This window comes from Rhamphochromis sp. 'chilingali', assembly GCF_963969265.1.
Source record: "Rhamphochromis sp. 'chilingali' genome assembly, chromosome: 1".
Taxonomy (NCBI): domain Eukaryota; kingdom Metazoa; phylum Chordata; class Actinopteri; order Cichliformes; family Cichlidae; genus Rhamphochromis; species Rhamphochromis sp. 'chilingali'.
In genome coordinates, this window is record NC_137929.1 from 23,132,439 (window position 1) to 23,151,722 (window position 19,284).

The window sequence follows — 19,284 nt, forward strand, 5'->3', positions numbered from 1 at the left end:
AGTTTTAAAAGCAGCATTTTTCTGCTTGACTTGGACTGCCACTGTACGCGGGGCTGTTAGGACCTTTTTTTCAGAGGCGAAAAGATGCTTCACTCTGAAAAAAGGATGTGTCATCCTCATTGTAGCTGTGTAAGTATGCTCTATTGCTGTAGGACAGTATGCTACAAAAAAATAACAGGATTCACAAAAGACTGTGTAAGCTGCTTCTGAACAGCCTCTCAGTAACATTCTCAGGTGCATTTGGATCTGAGGAGGCTGATGCTGAGGAGGCTGCATCTATTGTAATTATTAAGACAGACAGAGGGAACTCAAAGTATTAATAAAGAGTGACAGTTTTTAATTTTATTTATGCATTTTTAGGTCAATAACTGTCCATCCAAGCTGTCTTTTCACTTACAACTCCTAAAGTGGCTGAGTTGCCGTGGCTCCTGAACGCTTCCACTCTGCAGTAAAACCACTTACAGTTCATGTAGGAGGGAAGACGTTTCCTGATCTAACCTGTTGTAACAGTGGCGTCCCATTACAGTATCGTGGTCCTGGAATGAGCTATTCTTTCACAGATGTTTTTAAAGGCAGTTTGCATACTTGACTATATAGATTTGTTGCAATGAGACTGAAGACATGTGAATGCAAACATTAAGAAGTGTGGTCCAATGCTTTTGTAGATGGTGGTATGTTATGGTCACGGCAGATAGCCAGCCCTCCCTGAGCCTGGTTCTGCCGGAGGTTTCTCCCTGTTAAAAGGGAGTATTTCCTTCCCACTGTCGCCAAACTGATTGCTCATAGGGGGTCATAAGATTGTTGTTTTTCTCTTTATGTTGGGTTCTTCTGACCCTATGTATTATTATAGGGTCTACCTTACAATATAAAGCACCTTGAGGCGACTGTTGTTGTCAGTTGGCGCTGTATAAATTAAATTGAATTGAATTGAACAGCACAAAAGCAGCAACTTAAAGAAATATTCATAATTATCAATTGGCATTGAGACATTGCCTAAATTAATAACTGTAGTTCTTGTAAATAGACTGATTCTTATATAGCGCTTTTCTGCCCTACTTGAACACTCAAAGGACTTTATACAACATTATTCACACAAGCACTTCTTCCTACCTAACATTTACATACTCACACAAAAGTATTGGGAATCAGAATACATTGTCATGCAGACTGGAGAATCAAACCACGAACCTTCCAGTTAGTAGATGCCCTGCTGTTCCTCCTGAGCCACAAGTTCATCCAAGCCATTAATACAGCAACTGGATGCTGACAGGCTTCTGACCACACAGTAAACTAAGGATCATTTCCCTCTACAGCCCACAGTGATTATTTTTAAGAAAACTTGTCTATTGCTTCACTGAGTTTAAAGTTAACTTTTCTCAACCATGGGAAAGTACTGAGATCTGACAACATAAATAAAATAACATGACACCGGGGAACACCAGCTGCCACAGATTTGGATATCCAAGTCATGATCCAGATTGCTCTCAGATACAACGAGCTTATTTCTCTTTAAGGAACAGTGAATTTTTTGTTATCTGACAGGATAATAACAACCCAGCTGCTTTTTCTAAAAGTCTGTCCTCTGTCTTTTCTCTGTTTTCCACCTTTTGGCCTCTCGCTGAACCCTCTCGTGCATCTGGGTTGCCATCCTACGGAGAGTAGAAACATTTTTTTGGCAATGTCTTTTTGTTGATAATATTTTGGTTTTTACAGGGGACGGCATAAGGAGCTCGATCAGGCATGAATGGTCATGATATCCAGACAGACATTTGTGGCATCACACATAGATACCGGAACAAAATATATTCAGCATGAATGTCTGTAAACACATGTTCATGATATTTGTCTGCACAAAAGATGAATAAACAAGTGCACATGAAGCAGAAAGCAGACTCGTAATAAGCAGAAAAAAACCCCGCGCACACAAAAAAGCCGAATGTGATGAGAACAGCTGGAGAGGGTGCAGGCGGGTGTAGGAGGGGGAAGAAGCAGAGGGATACGGAGGGAGGGATGTCCTCTGCTTCTCACCTTGAGTGCCAGACCCTCGCTGTGCATTTGGGGATTTTCCAAAGGCAACCAAAGATAACCCGTCTTTACCTGTACACTGCCTTTTATATCTTTTTCATCTCTCCTTTTATATTAGGCTTCTACCCCCCGACCATCCTGTTATCCTCTCTTTATCTCAGTATCATTCCTGCCTTGTTTCACATTTCACCCCATTCCTTCTTTGTCACGTGTCTGCACATCTTAGCTGCCAGATGAGACTTAGTTTGGGCTGTGGGGTGGGGGTCAAAATGCAAAAGACCAGGGGAAAGAGAGAAAGAAAGAGAGAAAGGTGGAAAGGTAAAAAAGAGTGCTGACTCAAAGAAAAAGACATAAGCATTTTCTGATTCGATGGGTGGGTGAGGAAGGTCAGAGGACAGGAGCTGGGAGTGTGTGTGAGTTTTTGTGTGTGTTTGTGTGTGTGTGGGCAGGCAGCTTTCAGGTCATACTCTAAGTAGACTTTTTTGAGAGAACTGACTAATTGCCAGTTTGCCACCTGTCAGGAGCATCAGTTTGTGCGTGACAGGGCACATAGACATGTATTAGTATGGGCTGAGGAGAAGCTGGCGGATGATTTTACATGCTACATACATATTGGGCATCCTAATGAGGTTTAGCAGTACTTTACCAACAAGCAAGCTTACATTTGTCCCCAAGCTGCAGCTTTGAAGCTATTTAGAACCTGGTGTATACAGCATGGTATATGAGATACTGTTTCCACTGATGCACAGATCGACAGAAAGATTTTCTGAGATGATTTTCTACAACATGGCTAATTCTGTGAAATATCCTTAAGTGTCATGCTTCCTAAGTCTAACTATGCAGTTTTGTGGCATAAATTACTCATATGAAAGCCCTGTGTTCATTCATTAATCAGCTCCAGCCTCCCTTCACAGACATTTGGTCTTTTCTTGGAGACAGGTGTATATTGCTAAACAGCTGTTGGAGATATGTAGGGTTTCTTTGCTGCAACCTGGGAGAAATACAAAGGTATTTAACAGGTTATTGCTAACTGTCTGTCCTCTCAGCCTGTAGTGGGTTTTTGTGTGTGTGTGTGTGTGTGTGTGTGTGTGTGTGTGCGTGCGTGTGCGTGGTGGTGGGTTGTTATATTTTTTCAGTTTTTACTACTGTGTAGGTTTAAGTTACATCTCAAAAACAATGAGATGTAACTTGCTTTCAATCTTTAATAGGTCATTCTCACAACAAGTGCAGTAGACCTTTAACATTGCGCACTAATTTTACGTTACAGTTTGAAGGTAAATCCTGAGTTTGACTCCACCTGATGGGGTCCTTTTTATGTGGAGTCTCCCCGTGTCTAGAGGATGGATGGATGGATGGATGGATAAAAGACTGTAGCTACTTTATTCAAGTCAAACATTCCTGGCTTGATGATATTTTGATGTAACAGTGCATGACTAATACAATAGAAAGTCCTCTTTGGAAATGAAAGTCTTTAATGCATTCAAGCCCTGCAACACTCATGAAAATGGCAATAACGCTCTGTAAGTTTAAAAATGTGAACGTGCAACACGGGCAGGGAAATAAAGAAAAATAGCTGAACAAAAGCCAGCGTATTTGTTAGAGGTCAAATAAACATATGATAACATGGAAGTTTTGCTATGACAAAATTCTCTCTTTTGACAAAAAAAATTGAAGATGTTTAGTTATAATTGTCAGGACACAGTGCCACAAGCAAGAAGATGCTGAATCTGTTGCCAGAAATAAGCGGGAGGTATCTTAGCCTGATCCTGGGTGTTTTTTGCTGCCTAACTTTAACCTGATGTCTGACTTGTATACACTAAATGCTGTTCAGAATGAGTATGTTGTAGTCTCTTTCTGCTCACTGTTTTAATTTCATACAATACAGACGAATGTATCAGAGCTCATAAACAGAGTATAGAGCAGCTGGTTAACCAAACATTTCCCACAGCTATTGGTAGGAGCAAAGCAGAGGTAAAAGACAATGAATTTCACACTCACACGAATACAAATGTAACTTTATAAAGGTGGTGGAACAAACAAACCAAATAACAAAATATTTTATTGATGTTTCCTGGATAAATATGTGGGTCACAAATAGAAACTACAGTATTTAACTGCTTGTGGTAGGACTCGACTTAAGCGGTCAAAGAAGTGCAGGAGACTGATGCTGTCCAGTGTAGCAAGTGATTTATTCACCATTCTGTGGCCCAAGAATATTTACAAAGAAACAAATAAGAAACTCAACTCTATAATAAACTCAATTCAAATAAACATAACTGAACTTAAATCAACGGAAATTAAGGTCAAACTGCACACAGCTACACTGACCTGAACCCTTCTTCTGAAACACCTGAGTTCGTCTGCTTAAATAGTCCCCTTAATCAAACACTTTCTCCTCTGGACTATTCCATTCAGTAGGTAGGTGAGATGAACATGATTATATTCATCCTCTACTACTCCTCTTGACTGGCAACATAAACTCTGGTGTAATCAATACATATCACAACATTAAATCTATTTCTTTATAAACCCTTTAAAATCAACTTTATTAAATTATAAGAATTCTTCCCCTCCTGCCCTTGGTCTCTTCCTGTGACCTCAGATGAACCCAGAAGGTATAAAGCAGGAAGTAGAACTACATTTCCTCCTTTTGCTTCTGGAAGACAGGTAGGTAAAGGTAAGTTCAAACAATACAAATTAACAGTTGAAATAAATAACATGTTAACTTAACAAACTTGCATGAATTGATTTAAACCAAGATGTTATATTATATAATCTGTAAAAGTGCAGAACATAAACAAACCCGGGATAGTAGATGTTTGCCTATTGCAGATTACATGTGAAATATGGTTAAATCAAAACAAGAATGTTAACTAAGAATGTAGACAAATGGTCTTCTCACCCACTTTGTCACACTCCCCCCCCCCCCCCTTAAGACAGTTACTCTGAGTCACGGGACAGGAAATCAGCAATGACATTCTTATGTCCAGGTCTATACTGGACCTGGAAACGAAAAGGCTGGAGAGATAAATACCATCTTGTTATCCTGGCATTAGTGTCTTTCATATTATGAATCCATTGCAAAGCACGATGATCAGTCTCAAGAACAAACTCTTTCCCAACAAGATAATATCGCAAGGTGTCTAGAGCCCATTTAATCGCCAATGCCTCCTTTTCAATGGTCAAATACCTCATTTCCCTTGGAAAAAGTTTTCGACTGATTTACTGGACAGGCAACTGCTGCCCTTCCTCTCCTTGCAGTAAAACAGCTCCCAGACCCACCTCAGAGGCATCTGTTTGTACTGTGAATGGAAGGTTAAAATCTGGACACTGCAAAACAGGTTTCTGACACAAACAGTCTTTCAAATCATTAAATGCATCCTCAGCATCTTTCGTCCACCTGATCCTTGTAGGACTAGATTTTCTTGTCATGTCAGTCAATAAAGCTGCTCTTGAGGAAAAATTTGGAATTAGTCGACGATACCAACCTACTAATCCCAAAAATGATCTCAACCTTTTCTTTGTGTTTGGCAAGAGTGCTGCAGCAACTGCATCCACTTTTCCAACCTGAGGGCAAATGCCTCCACCCCCTATTACATAACCCAGGTACTGCACCTCGGGCTTGGCGATGTGACATTTCTTGGCATTTATGACAAGTCCAGCATTTGTGATACGTCGAAACACATCAGCAAGATGTTTCAGATGATCTTCCCATGTACCACTATAAACAACAATGTCATCAATGTAGGCAGCTGCATATTGTTCTGCACCCTTCAACACTCGATCCACCAACCTTTGGAATGTAGCTGGTGCTCCATGCAAACCAAAGGGCATCACTGTGAATCTAAACAGTCCACTCGGCACTCTGAATGTTGTTAAGTCCTTAGATGAGTCTGTCAAGGGAACCTGCCAATAACCTTTACAGAGGTCAAGGGTAGTCAGAAATTTAGCATTTCCCAAACGATCAATTAGTTCATCAACCCTCGGCATTGGATAAGGATCAAAAGCAGACACAGAATTTAACTTAGAAAAGTTTACACAAAATCTAAGCTTAGGATCATCTTTCTTTGGTACAAGCACAACAGGGCTACACCACTCACTGTGCGATGGCTCAATGATTCCTGCAGCCAGCATCTCCTCCAGCTCACTTTTCAACTCAGGCAATAGCTTAGCTGGGATACGACAAGTGGTATCTCTAATTGGCCGTTGGTCTGGAGAATGCAAAGTGATTTTGTGTTCAATGAGGTGTGTACGACCTGGCTTTAGACTGAAGAGTTCTTTGGTCATAAGTGATTGCACCTCCTGACGTCTTTCCAAAGGCAAATGGTTTAAATCTGGAAACACAGTTTTGACAGCTGAAGAAGGGAAGTACTGCTCCTGAGGCTCTTCCTCATCCACAACTGTACGTGCCCACATGGATGTTGAGTCCTGTGGCTGGTCAGTCCACTCTTTCAAAAGATTGACGTGGAACACTTGATGATTCTTTCGACGGTTTGGTAAATGAAGCTCATATGTGACTGGGCCTGTCTTCTTTGTGATTTCATATGGCCCCTGCCACTTTGCAAGAAGACTGCTCTCAGAAGTTGGCAAAAGTAGAAGAACTTTCTGTCCCTCACGGAAGACTCTTCTTCTTGACACTTTATCATATCTTTGTTTTTGCCGCTGTTGCGCATGGGCCAGATTGTTATTAGCAAGTTCTTGGAAATGTTCTAGCTTGTCTCTCATTTTGAGGACATGTGAGAGTTCACTAAACCTCTGCTCTGACATCGAACCCTCCCAAGCTTCTTTCAGAACATCCATTGGACCTCTGACAGGATGCCCATAAAGTAGCTGGACTGGTGAAAACCCAGTAGAACTTTGTGGAACCTCGTGGTAGGCAAATAACAAAAATGGGAGCCATTGGTCCCAATCTGACCCTGTTTCATTCACAAATTTCCTGAGCATTGATTTTAAGGTCTTGTTAAATCGCTCCACAAGGCCATCAGTCTGTGGGTGATAGGGACTGGTCTTGACACCCTGGATCCCTAACAAACTATATACTTCTTTAAGCATCTTAGAAGTGAAATTGGTCCCCTGATCTGTGATGATTTCTTTTGGGATACCTACTCTGGAAAACAACTGAATCAGGCAGTTAACAATCTGACGAGCCTTTATTTTCTTCAGGGGGAAGGCTTCAGGATATTTTGTGGCATAGTCACAAACTACAAGTATGTACTTATGACCTGCTTTACTCTGTTCTAGTGGGCCAACAATGTCCATGGCAATGCGTGAAAAGGGTGTATCAATGATGGGCATACTGATAAGCGGAGCTCTATCTGCTTTCCTGCCTGGAGCTGTTAACTGGCACTGTGGGCAAGCTTTACAGTATTGTACCGTATCACTGAACTGTTGGGGCCAGTAAAATCTGGGAATCATTCTAGAAAATGTTTTAGATTGTCCCAAATGTCCTGCCCAGGGAATGGAATGACTCATTTTCAAAATGGTAGATCTCAAACTCTGGGGGATCACCAACTGGTCACCAATCTTGCTACGGCGATGCAACAAATCTCCCTTAACCACAAACACTTCCTGCCTTCCCTCAACTGTAGTTGACTCTGGAACACATTTAGAGAACAATGGTTTAAGTGTTAGATCCTCTTTCTGAAGCCTAGCAACCTGACTAGCACTGGGGAGAGACTCAGTCTTTAAAGGATCTAAAATGTGTTCAGCTACTCTTGTTCCCTTCACCTTTTCATGTCTTCTCTGTCTCTTGCTCTTTTTTGGTTTAGAACGAGTGCTAGACTCGTCCAATGGGGCATCCTCATTTGCAAAAGGTAATTCATCCCAACCCAAAGCATTAACCTGTAGCTCCTTAGCTTTTGACCTTGTGACCGCTAACAAACTTTCAACGGTTTCAGTCTGACAGGGATGCTTGGCTATTAGCTCTGTGAGTATTGGGAGATCACGGCCCAACACCACTTGATAAGGCAGCGTTTGCAGCACTCCCACTGAAAGAGTGTAACACTGGCCTTCTACTTCAATTGCAACTTCAGCAACTGGGTATGATACCTTATCACCATGAATACAGCACACATCCACTGTTGCTCCTGAAAAGATCACATCCCTGGGAAGACTGTCTTGTCTAACCAGAGAGCGATTACTTCCTGAATCTAACAGAACTACACAGGGTTTGTCTTCAACAAATACCCCAATTGATGGCTCACGTTGCTGACATTCAATTTCATTTTTGTGATTCTCACTGACTTCAGTTTGTCTAGCAGAACACATGTAATTTTTACTAACAGACATCTTTGTACACTGAGCTTTAAGATGACCTATCTGACCACACAAATGACATGCTTTATTGGTTTTATTTTTTGTCTCAGATCTGGCAGGATCTGAGTTATACCAGTTCTGTCTTGTGTGCTTAACTTTCAAGTCAGGGCCACCACCTAACTTGTTGAATGGCACGTTGGAATTTGACTTAACTGGTGTGAAGTCTTTTGATGGTCGACGAGCTGCTAAGAAAGCTTCAGCCAGTTCTGCTGCTTCCTTGGAAGTCTTTGGGTTACGTTCCTTAACCCACGTCCGAAGATCAGGATTCAAAACCTTGAGAAACTGTTCCATGATGATGGCGTCTCCGATTTGATCCTTTGTCTTTGTTTCAGGATTCATCCACTTGATGTACAACTCCTTTAGGTGGACCTGCAGCTCCCTTGGTGTTTCCTCTGCTCCAAAGGTACTAGAACGAAACCTCATTCGATAGGTGTCAACACTTATTTCATATTTCTGCAAGACAGCACACTTTACTTTTGCATAGTCCATAGTGTCATCAATATCCATGGCTACATAAGCGGAACGTGCTTTACCAGCTAGCAGTGGTGCTAGGTGAAGAGCCCACTCATCTCGCGGCCACTGGCAAGCATGAGCAATTCTTTCAAAGGTGATTAAATAATGTTCAATGTCCTCACCTTCATTGTAAGGTTGCATTTTTGGCCCCTTCCAGCCTGAATGTCTCACCAGTGTTGAAAGCTGTGCCTCACTGCGTTGATGTGCCGGCTCCAAGTCAAGCCTATTTGATTCTTGTGTGCTGGCAGATGGTTCTGGAGTAGGTGCTCTCGAAGAAGCCGATGTAGATGCTTGTACTTCAAGTAACTGATGCTCTAGATTGCCATGCTGCATCTGCTGTTGAAGCTGGGCAAACTGATGCCGGATTTGCCTCCATCTATCATCCTGGCGCTTGTGCTCTTGCTCCAGTTTAGCATCGCGTTCAGCCTGCTGTTGCATCAGAGTTTGCAAAAGTTTGGACAATTCAGCCACATTCTCTTGTCCAGAAATATGGCCACTTATTGCCCCTTGTTGGTCGCTGCCATCTTGTAAATCATCTGCTTCACATTCTGGAACATGCCCTCTCTTTGCTCGGGTAGACATCTTCTCCACTCCTTAATTGGCCTGGAATCCCACTGCTGCTGCCACCAAATGTGGTAGGACTCGACTTAAGCGGTCAAAGAAGTGCAGGAGACTGATGCTGTCCAGTGTAGCAAGTGATTTATTCACCATTCTGTGGCCCAAGAATATTTACAAAGAAACAAATAAGAAACTCAACTCTATAATAAACTCAATTCAAATAAACATAACTGAACTTAAATCAACGGAAATTAAGGTCAAACTGCACACAGCTACACTGACCTGAACCCTTCTTCTGAAACACCTGAGTTCGTCTGCTTAAATAGTCCCCTTAATCAAACACTTTCTCCTCTGGACTATTCCATTCAGTAGGTAGGTGAGATGAACATGATTATATTCATCCTCTACTACTCCTCTTGACTGGCAACATAAACTCTGGTGTAATCAATACATATCACAACATTAAATCTATTTCTTTATAAACCCTTTAAAATCAACTTTATTAAATTATAAGAATTCTTCCCCTCCTGCCCTTGGTCTCTTCCTGTGACCTCAGATGAACCCAGAAGGTATAAAGCAGGAAGTAGAACTACATTTCCTCCTTTTGCTTCTGGAAGACAGGTAGGTAAAGGTAAGTTCAAACAATACAAATTAACAGTTGAAATAAATAACATGTTAACTTAACAAACTTGCATGAATTGATTTAAACCAAGATGTTATATTATATAATCTGTAAAAGTGCAGAACATAAACAAACCCGGGATAGTAGATGTTTGCCTATTGCAGATTACATGTGAAATATGGTTAAATCAAAACAAGAATGTTAACTAAGAATGTAGACAAATGGTCTTCTCACCCACTTTGTCGCACTGCTAAATTGATAATATGAATTAAACATAATCTTTTCATTCATGAGCTACATAGAAGTTATTGGTGTTGTTATCCCCGCACAGAAGTCTTCACAACATCTCTGCAGGAAAACAAAGTGAACTAAATATCTTGGGGGAAAAACACACACACACATACACACGCTGCCTCGTAGCCAGTCTCTACAGAGAAAGGAGCTGCTTGCTCTTATAGAACACAATGCAATGATGGATGTGGTAACTTTCTATATCACCAAAGACCATCCATCCCAATTAACTGGTTTTGTGAGACATGACAGCAAAATGCCACAGCATGAGATTTATAAAGGAAAGCCCTCTTACAGGAATTAATTTACAGTAAAAAGCTTTGCTACTTGAACCTTTTCTAAATTATGTTTTGTATCCTATAAATTACTGTATAAAATGTGTCTACAAATATAGCTGTCTGCTTGTGTGCATGTTACCCCCTTTGTGTGTGCGCGTGTTTACTAGTTGCTGGTACTGATCAGAATGCAGAACTTGGATTTACCCTCTCAGCTCACTGGGACGGCCGTAACTCTTGTCAAATCATAGCAAGGCCATTGTGCCTGCTCTGGCTGTAGCTGCAGCATTATAAAGCGGATATGAAATCTTCCTTTACTGTTTTCCTGTGCCATCCCTTTCTCATTTCTTCCACATGCCTACCTGCAGGCATTCGTCACCACCCCTCTCTCCTTTTTCTAATTCCCGTCTCGTTACCTCCTCTCCCGGGTTGGTCTTGTGACCAAAGGCAATTTAGTGACCTGTACCTCAATGCATTTCAAAAGAAGTTCCCAGTGGAGAGCTTAGAGGAGGTCACAAACAGTGCAGAGAACACGAACGAAGGAACAAAGGAACAAGAACATGAGAGAAATAAACTGCATTTCTGTAACTACTCTCAAAAATAATTGGTGATAATAACAGTGCAGCCAACTAAAAAGCTAGGGACAGTCAACTCATAGTGTAAAAAACATATGTAGAAGTGGCTAGTTAGCAGGCTAGCTGGTAAACTAGTCTAACTAATGCAAATCTTCAGCATGTTGGGCAGTTAGCTTAGCTTAGCTTGACTGCTAAGAGGACAAACATTTTCACTGCTATGACTCCTTTCTCCCAGCAATCCACAAACTTTTACATACAAACACAATTTACAACATACAAACAGTTTGTATGCTGCATTCTTTGTTTTCTGTATTTGTATTATTTTAAGGGTACCAAGAATAACCTCAGACTAATACCATGTGATTAAGTCCTTTAGCATTTGTAACAATTAGCAGAAGGAAAGAAGGAAATCCCGAGATGTTGCTTTTACAAGGTCTGAGCAAGAAGAAGGTCAGTGTGGATCCACAGCTTAGCTAAACACCTACTGTTTTATCGTCTATGCAGCTGCTTCCATCCATTATCCTTTATCAACTAGACTATGCTAGCAGAGGTTCTCAATATAGTCTTTTTACTTTAGAAGGTCATATTAGCCCAAACCATAACTACAAGTGTTTTTTATATAGTTCTTCTACAGTATTTAAAGCTTAAATTTAAGCTGTGAAATGTGAAATGTGAAATTCAAAACCTGTGTTGGAAAATGTCTTTAACTTACTTATGTGTAATCGTGATCCTGCAATAACAGCTTATTCAGATAGTACAATATGTTTCGCATGTGAAAGAAGACAGAAGTGGGGCTCTGCTCGTTTATCCTCAGGGTGTATATTCGCAATGTCATTCGAGCAAAGTTTTACTTTGTCCAACTTTCCCCTGTTAACTGCGGAAAGCTTGGCCAGAGCCGGTCCCGGGTATCGGAGTTCGGCCCAATTATGTCTGCCTGCCTCTGTCAGATTGTTTATACCTGGTTGCACATGTGTGTTTGTGGGGATGTGGAGGGTGGCTAAATTGCACAAGGGAATGTGAGTGTGGGTGTGTGGTGTACAGGTTCATTTTGTTGCTTTGTGTGTGACTGCATCTCAAAACACCACCCGCACCCCTTTCACACATCACTCCTCCATCCCTCTCCGCTGCCATCTCTCTACCCCGGAGGCTTTTCCAGAGCATACGACTAATAAAGTGGGCCAGGTCCACGGCTGAGCACTATTTTTATCAGAAAGCAATTTTCAGGAGGTGCCCACAGGTAAGCGGGTCCCAGCCGCCTCAGACAATAGAACCATGACAAGGAGTTTCCCCTCGCCATTAACCTCTGCTGAGCTGAACCACATGCCCCAGTTCTCCAAGAGCAGTGCCCAGCCACTGCACAGAACTCCACAAACCTGCACAAGCCTGCTCTCTGTCCCAGAATTAATATTAATAACTTAAAACAAACATTCCTTTGCTAACTACTTGGTATCAGAATGGATGAAGGGCAGATAACTGCAACATGCTCATTTGCTCTTAAGTGCTTTCTCAGTATGCATGATTTAAAATTTGTAGGCAGTCAGACGAGACTGAAAGAGAAGTGCTAGATGGGGAAATAAAGAGAGATGTATGGTGGCCAGATGAATAAAGGTACTGCAGAGGTGAAGGCGACAGGAGGATGATAAAGAGGAATTGTGTATTGCTGGGGATGTGTAAAGACAGATGGATACACACAGACCATCTGGCCTCTTTCCTCATACAGCTGGACTATCTGTCTCTTGAAGGAACGAAGTTTATGTTTGTGCATGTTATGATCACGGAGTCAAGCTTTAGCTATCACTGAGATAAAGCATCAATGTAGGTTTCATAGGGCCGTGGGTTAAAGTGGGCAGGGACTATCAGGAACAGTATTCTGGCACATTCAATTAATCAACAATTAAACCTACACAGTAGTATCAGTCTAGTGACTGTAAGAGTGAAGATGCTGCATTTGTGTGTAGATGGTATCTAATGTTTGCGTGATTTTCAACATCAACGTTTGTATGCTAGAATAAATACAAATAAATCTCATTTGTCTGCAGCAAAGCATAAAAAGCATTTTTTGGAGGGGATAAAAGTATAAGAAGGGAGGGTTGACAGCAGAAAGGAAAGGTTTCAGGATGAGGTGGAATGGGACAAAGGGAGAGACGAGGACAAAGAGGACACAGCAAGGACGAGGACTGCAGATAAGGGACACATCAAGACAGTGATATGCTAGTGACAAAAAGCAAGGAGGGAACAGGAAAAGGACAAACCACAAGAGACGCCAACAGACACAAATGTTCAGACGGAGAGTAAGACAGACTGACAGGCAAGTAAAAGCTATACAAGTGAGATGGGGGGGTGGGGTTAAGGAAGGAGGAGGGTGGGGGAAGAAAGATGAGCATGGCCGTGGTTGTTGCTCCCAGAGGGGACGTTATGTTCGGTCCAAGTCTGGGGCTGTCAGGCCATCCTTCTCCCTTTCTCTCTCCCCAGCATTTCGTCTTCCTTCCTTTCAACAGTCAGCCCAGTTTGTTATTACTGGTGCTAAGATTCAGCCATTCCAGTCAATCAAACTGCCCCACCGGCCACTCTATTCTTAAGGAGTTTAAGGGGCCCTCGCCTTGAATACTGATTTTCATGAAAACCACCTAGCATGGAAGAAAATCCTGAAAATGTTACATCTGTATCAGCTTTTAATTCATCTTTCAATTCAATCTCTAAGCTTATTTCTAAGTCAGGATCTCATTTTTAAACAAAGCCCATTTCCTTTCTGCATATTTTTATGTAAATGCAAAAAAAAAAAAAATCCAATACTTTGTAGTGACTCACTCCTCTTCTCTCCTTCTCACCTCTATTATCATCTCACTTTATCCTCCCGAAACAAGAGGCTCATGTAGGGACAAAAGGACATTCGCTCCATCATTTAGCCTGTCGCTCCCACACTGCCTTGTTTATCTCGTGCACAACAACTTCCTGACCTATGCTTTAAGGTATTACAAGCGTGTTATTTTTTTTTTTACAACAGATTACTTTGCAGCAACGTGCACACGTCCCAGCCTTTTCTGCCTCGCTAACTGCTACAAGAAGCAAGGCAAAGTTGTTTGGTGGTCTTTAAATATCTCTCAAGGCCGCCTATTCTTGCTGAGGCAGGTAAGTCAACACTCGAGAGAGAAAAATACTTCTTCAATCATTTCTATTTATTTTTCCTTTGAAGGTTCTTTCATTAATGCTGTGTGTGGTTGTCAGAGAATGTCTATACTGTTTAAACAAAACAAGCTGTGGAATTGGGTGTTCATTGTATAATGAAAAATATGTATTATTCATGATGCGCGTGTGTGTGTGTGTGTGTGTGTGTGTGTGTGTGTGTGTGTGTGTGTCACAGCACAGTGCCATCTAAAGCAATCAACCTCATGTACTGTATATAGACGTTTACTGTTTTCTAATGGCAAATATTGGTATTTGAGTCATTGCTGGCTAGCTCCTGTGCTTAGGAAGTGATGAGGGCTGAAAGTAACTTAAAAGCGCCACATTTCAGTGCACCCCTGTGCACTTTCAGGGCCTGTAACTGGGATATTTTCATAATATGAAAGCAAAACTCTGCATGGCTTCATTAGATGTTCTACAGCTATTGTACAAAACAAAGCAGATTTGGAGGGGCTCAGGTGGGAGGCCCTGACTGATTTCCATGAAATGAGTCATATTTCTTTTTGATTTTTAAAATAATACCCATTTCACAGGATAAACTGTCCACTCAGCTGGGATACTTCACTCAGTTCACTTTCTTTGAAGTGCTGTCTGTTCCACAGTGAGTGCGTTAGCAGTAATAGATGTCTTTAGGCAACTTCCCCCCCAAGCAGACAGAAAATTGAGCGATTTAGAAAGTGAAGCCATGTAAAACTGTAAAACAGATTTTAGCCACCTGAGAAATACTGGTTTAAGTGCCTGCTAGAGTCAGAGCATTTTCAACACTTTGCCATCAGACAGGAAGAAGGCAAAGCCATGCGCTCCACTAGCTCCACTTCAAGCTTTTCATTTACTGTCCCCTTGATTGGTTAGTTCATCTATGATGCTGCTCCTTAACGAGTTATTCGCAGAAATCAACAAACTTGGTCGACTGCTGCATTTGTTCTACTTCAAAAAAAGTGTGGTTCTAATACTGGATCCTGGTTCCAAGCCACGTTGCGTTACAGAGCAGAGAAGGATAGCTCTGAAGCTTTGACCTTTCTGTTTGTGGAAAGGAGAAAAATTTGCTTAAGAGACTCAGTCGTTTTGTATCTACTTATTTCCTTGCTTCCTTTCTGTCACTGGCTCCTTTCTCTTTTGGCGTGCAAGATAAAACAACAAATTAAATGCAAAATATATGATTAAGTACACTGACTTAAACAAAATCTTTGTTTGAGGCTGTTTACACAGCTTGCAAGATAAACATCACAAATATTTGAAGTATTTAAATGGTGTCATCATTAAATTAGATTAGGTGATTATATTAAATCCCGGTGATCCTCGTGGGGAAAATGAGCTGTGGCAGCAGAGGAGTGCTGAGTTTAAAAATGAGAACAGATCAGATGGAGAATACTGAGGAAAATTACAACAAAGGAGCAACAAATGGGAAGGATGCAACTGATGAATAAAGATAAATTACAGTTCTGGGGGAAGACCAAGGCAGAAAACAGAAAACTACTTTTCTCATTTCTCTGAGCCGTTGCCTAAAAAACCCAGAACGTGCTTCATTTTCATGTCTTTCAAACAACTGTTGGAATTATTTACCGTGCATGTTGCAGAGCACATGACATCTACCACAGAGGCCAATGAAAGATTAATGCTGAGTAGCCACTGCAGTGATGTCGTGTATGTGAGCTTTTCTTATTTTACAAAAGGGAGAAGGACGGGAACAACTTTACACCCCTTGGTTACAATCCCGCTGGAGAATACTTCAGTCAACACTAATATAACCAAAGTATAAATATATTGTATACACTTCTGTAAAGCATCTTGGTTGCCTAGTTGTGCAGTTGCTATTTTTCAACTGATTCTTCACATTAATGTAGTGCTTCCATCAACTGATCCTTTTTGCTTTTAGCCAGAAACTCATTCTGGACGATACAAATTGGTGTAAGCAGAACTCACAGCAGATGTTGTTGTAACCACAAACTGTACATAAAAGATGGACGTAGCAACCGTGCTCTCACTCAGTCGTTTCTGAACTCTAGTTTTTTGTTTTTATATTCAGTTAATGTGTTTTAGCTACAGTTTTCAGTTTGTAGGTTTTCCTTTCAGACACAGTTTATATTCATTTTTAATCCGTGTCTCTGTGTTTGATAAGATACAGGAACCAAAGCAAGTGGGTTTAGGCACAGAAACTGCTTTGTTGAGGTTCACATGTGCATAATGTGGTTTGGGGTTAAATGCACATATTAAAAACATGGTATGGATCCGTTCTGGCTGGACTCCAAATGTAAGTAGTTATCGTGAATTTCTGTGTATGTAGATGTCAACGCTTGCAGCTGATAGCAACAGATCCCACATTTATCACTGACTGATAGCATGTGATTGCAAACTTGATCTCATTGAATTGCACACTGATAGCAGAGTTACTGTCTAATTGCTGTATGGCTGTCAGTTGCCTTATGTTAAGCAGAGCTTCTATACTACTTACTATCAACTTACTACATTATGTTTTCTATATTGCCTTTTCTTAACTATTCATTAACTATTAGACACAGCCAGTTAAAATAACATTGGCTCATTTTTCATTGAACTTATTGTCTTTTAACTGAGACACCAATGTTTCATACCCAGTTATCAGATAACTCCAACTTCAGCTCCAAGGCAAATGTAAAACAAACCAACCACCAACAGGCATTACCTCCAAAAACAATGAAACTTTAAAGGATGCAGATAAATTAAACAACAACTGAGTATTTCTCCTTCTCCCACGTCGCACAGCAGTTTCCACTAGATGTTCATATTAAACTCTCTCTCTGAGACCACTTCCTAAAATTCCCCTATCTTTCAAGAAATTATGCAGGCTCCTAAAACACTAATGGTTGCATAACAGGATGTCAAGACTCCACTCTCCCTCTCTCCAGACCCCGAGGCCGGTGAGCACAAAACCTGCCTTGGGTCTTCTTCCCCATCTCTGTCTTTGGGGCTCACTTGTGCAGAACAATAGCAGAGCAGCTAGTTAAGGTGAGGGAGAGCAAAAAAATAAAAAAAATCCAACACCACTCCTTTGTCCTCCGTCTGTTCCCATCTCAGAGGGATTTTCTTAAACATTTTTTTCAACACTCTCTTTCCCTGTGGTTATTTCCCTTAGTGAAAATGGGTCACCTTTCTTTTTGTCAGGAGAATGCTTGGGTAAATATAACCTCTGCATCTGTGTGTTTGGAGGTGTGTGTGTGTGTGTGTGTGTATTCAAGGTTTTTTATGATCGAGAAATGGTTCCAAGCCCTGGAAAAGTCATGCAAGGACCATTTTCTGGGTCTCATTAGGGGGGAAGGTATATTTCTTCAGGGACTTCCAGTGTAGCATGAAGATATCCAGTCTTTTATTTTTTTTGTTCCATTTGCTGGTTATTGTTTATCAAACAGGTTAATTCAGGTAAATTCTAAAAATAATAATAAAACAAAATTAATAAAGAAATAATGAAGTCAATTATCAGATAAACTGATTCATTTAGACAAACCCCTCATGTGTCCCCCACACTGCTAGCAACCAAAGTCTGTTTGACAACTGACTACAAGTGATCAAACCACCTGATTATAAGTAGTCTGTAAACAAATGTTATTACAGTTACTTATAATTATAAGTAACTTACAGTTACTTATAATTGCATCTTTCAGCTGGTCTCTATTATTATGAATAATGATATTAATGTAGCATTAGCTTGCAAAGTCACCTAGCAAAACAGCTAGCTTGGTTTAGCTTTAAGTAAATGCTAATGTGCCAGTTCCTCTGACACTTGAGGTAGTCTCCAAAGCGTTCAATTTCCATATTAAAATGTCCAAATTCAGCCAACGATATAATATGTTTGTAGTTGTTTTTGTTTTAATATTAAAGTGCTAAACCTAAAATAAACTAAGTTAAAGTAAGTGAACTGGACCTCTTCACCATATTTGTGGTGTTTGATAAAGAGATATCTGGCAATGAATATCACCTGCTGCATGTTACAGCTCATCCAATAATTTTGTGGTCCTATTTTTTTTCTTCTAGTATTTATTGAGCTGTTACTAATTAGCAGGCATCCATCTGCGCATTGCACCCATACTGTCTGTGGACATGGCTCACTTACCAAGTTTGCTTGTGGTTGTGGACAAGTTCTCATCCACATATTGTCACTCCTGACACCAAAAAGACAACATGCTAATGTTGAAGCTTCAAAATGAGTCCAGCGATCAATAGATAGTATCAATGAGGCTACATTCAACTTATCTATACATGCAAACATGAGGTAACAAACCTATTAACTAACTTTACTTAATATTATGTAATTTCTAGGCCAGGATGACTGTAAAGTAAGAACTGTCTTATGCTCAGTGCAGCTTGTGTTTGACAAAGTGAGAAGCTGCTAGAATTAAGGACAAACTGCTGTTCACATACTGTATGTGTGGCAGCACAGGGGGATGATTTATGTGTGTGCGCTCTTTCCAGGCTTGTTTTTGCATTGTTGCTCCTGACAGAAACCCTTTACCTCCCCTCCTCATTTCTGGCAGTATGTGCGCAGGCAGCGTTGGATGGACTTTGAAGTGAGCGCACCGATGCACTTCAAACAAGATCTCACACACTTTGCCATTTTGCCAAGAGGACGAAAAAACAGCTGGAAAAAAAAAGAAAAGCTTTTCTCTGCATCCTGATAGAGTGCACTCGGATCACCTGTTATTCCAAATCTGTGGCTCTGCTGCTTCTGTCTTCACATCAATACGAAACCTCAGCGGGAGCGTCGTTTGTGCTTTTTCAAAAAATGGTGGCATACAAGTGCTGCTGTGACCGAGAGCAGGAAACTGTTTAATGTACAGATCTTTACAAGCGCTGCGCAGATTCAGACGTCTCCACCTCTGCCTCACTGACTGTGAGCAAAGCTGGTTATTTAGAAAAGTTGTGTGTATGGAGGGAGATTCATGTTTCACTGAAG

General features: G+C 41.0%; 1 protein-coding gene across 1 annotated transcript in view; it reads right to left on the reverse strand.

The window, feature by feature from the left end:
• Positions 1-19,284, reverse strand: part of fgf11a (fibroblast growth factor 11a) — a 105,660-nt gene that overhangs the window by 14,552 nt on the left and 71,824 nt on the right. The gene's annotated exons all lie outside the window — the stretch shown is intronic.